Source organism: Chrysochloris asiatica, unplaced genomic scaffold (genome assembly GCF_000296735.1).
Source record: "Chrysochloris asiatica unplaced genomic scaffold, ChrAsi1.0 scaffold00217, whole genome shotgun sequence".
Taxonomy (NCBI): Eukaryota; Metazoa; Chordata; class Mammalia; order Afrosoricida; family Chrysochloridae; genus Chrysochloris; species Chrysochloris asiatica.
The window spans coordinates 1923660-1926225 of NW_006408735.1; positions in this window are offsets into that span (position 1 = coordinate 1923660).

Genomic DNA, 2566 nt, shown 5'->3' on the forward strand with positions numbered 1-2566 from the left:
CCCACACACCCAACTATCTGTTAGGTTCCTTCCTTTTTATAGGAATCCTATCAATTCCAATCACTATATAGGATGGAGGGAAAAAATAATACCACCAAAGGTTTTTAAGATTGAATTAGTGGCTCCTGTGTCTACTAAAACTTAAATAAACTTACTGGTCACATCCATTATGACCCAGGGCTCCTCATGAGAGATCTTGATGATGCATGCAAGAGATGTTGCCATCTCCAGAGCTCATCAGTCATTAAGTTCTTCACTGGATAAGAAGATCTTATGAATTTCCTGATGCTACCTGGAGAATGCTGGGCAATCATGTGCCCAGTGCCCAAACTTAGCACATTGCAGGCATGGTGTTTTAGGAACTAGCTGTTTTTGTTTTGTTTTGTTTTGTTTTTTATTGGGTTTTGGCATTTCCAACTATGGTATCCAGGATTTCCACAAAGGAAACAATTGTTGTCTATGTTCTTGCCCAAGTTGGAGGAGGTGTTTCAGTCTTAGCTGATAAAGCTACTGCAAGAAGCTTAACTTTCGGTAGTACTTCCTTGGCAACTCCATACCCTGTTTATTGTAGACAGTGGTGGCTACTTGAGATAGGACAGTTTGAAGACTTAATGCTAGTTTTTGTAGTTTTCTGTGGATATCAGGAGTTGACAGGTTGATAAAAGCAGTAAATATAACTATAGTATCTTCAGATGAACTGAGGTCTAGATTAGTATACCTAGTTAGAGCCACAACCTGACATTCTCTAAAAAGGGCTCGCTTTTTATCCTTTCCTTGAATGACTTCTGTTAATTTAGAAAAAATGACAGGTTTAATCTTGGATCTGCTTCATTCCTTCCAGGAGGCAGAGATTCTTGTGGTTCCTATAAATTATTCTTAGTTGTCCCTATTGGTAATTCCACAGGGAATCTGCACAGTGGACTGCCAAATTCTCAACAGGTAATGCCTGTTGATGGAACATGTAGATTACCTCTACATGCTTGGGCAGCTGCTCAGATATGATTTTTATCATCTACCATGCAGCACCTAGAGAGGAACACTAAGATTTATTCAGAAGTCAAAAGTAATTGTTCAAACTCTGCCATGAACTTAGTTGGATTTTCTGAAAAGCTCCCCAGATTCTCATTGCACTGCTTCAAATCTGTCATAGAGAATGATACATGCACCCGGAGAGGTTGTTCACCTGTCCCTGAAACCTTTTGCAAAGGTAAGAGAGTAGGGAGAGGTGAGCAGTCTGGGGGAGAGCACTGGGGCTTGATTTCAACTTCTCATGTTCTTCAATTGCAGCTACCATTTTCAGTGGCTTTTTTTAGGGGACTCACAACACTTTCATCTTACTGTGTCTTCTATAAGGATTATAAAGACTTGAACATAGAGAACCTCTGACCATTTTCCTTCCCTTCAACAGAATAGGTCACACTGTGAAAGTGTGTTGTAATTTAAGCTGCTATTTAATGGCCAATGCTCTTGGTCTACCAGGGTATATTGAGGCCAAGCAGTATTACAGAAAAATATTAATTCATTTTTTTCACAAGCTGTCAAAATTAAAGTTGTTCCCATTTTTAAATAGGAACCCCAAAGGGGAGTTTTCTGGAATAGATGGTGTTTGCCCATGTCACCTACAGAGAGGAAGAATTTCCTTGTAGTGCATTCGCAATGTCCAAGCAGTTATGTGGGAACTGTTGGTAGTTCCCCAGGAAGAGTCAGGACATCCCCTGAAACTCCCCTGTCCAGATGCTAGATTTCTACTTACTTAGGGACAATTCAGGGTATTGGCCTCCATTCCAAGAGGGAGAGGAGGAGTGCTGCCTCTCTGGTAGTTGATAAAGATCATCAGCAATGTGTGGGAACCAGTGTAGCAAAATGAAATCTGTCAGTCAGTGTTCCCATGCCTGTTTTTATTTTGTGATATAAGGTTCTGTGAAATTCACTACGTATCAAACTTATCTAATAATGTCTAATAATGGCTAATCTTAACTCCAAATTCAATTTGAACTTGGAAACACAGATACAAATGTTTTAGAAAGTCGCCTGAAAGCCTTAGTGTAGCAATTTCCAAAACAAAGGAATTCACCTGTAGAAACTATGAACATAAGCAAAGGCTAGGACTCCTGGACAGTTTCCCTGTCAGAGTTGCAACGAGGTCGTGGTTTGAAACCAACAGTGGGATTCAGGACCTGCCCTGAGACTCAGAGGTATCTTTTTCCCTTGAAGTATGAACATGAATAGAAATATAAAACTAGAGGAAATAAAAATTCCAGAAAAACAACACTGGCCATGAGGAATATATGCTACTCTGCACTGGACTGTGAACCACAAGGTTAGCAGTTCAAACCCACCAGCTGCTCCTTGGAAACCCTATACAGGGTTACTATAAGTTATAACTAACTCAATGACACTTAACAACAACAAGGGACAATAAACACCTAAAAGAAGCCAGAAAGACAGTACTTTAAGCAAGCAGAAGACTTAATAAGCATAGACATTCTCACAGAGTGGAGAATGGGATTCCACGTCATAAGAGAGGGGAGTATAGACGGTGCTGATTTACATTTTATGTTGTTTT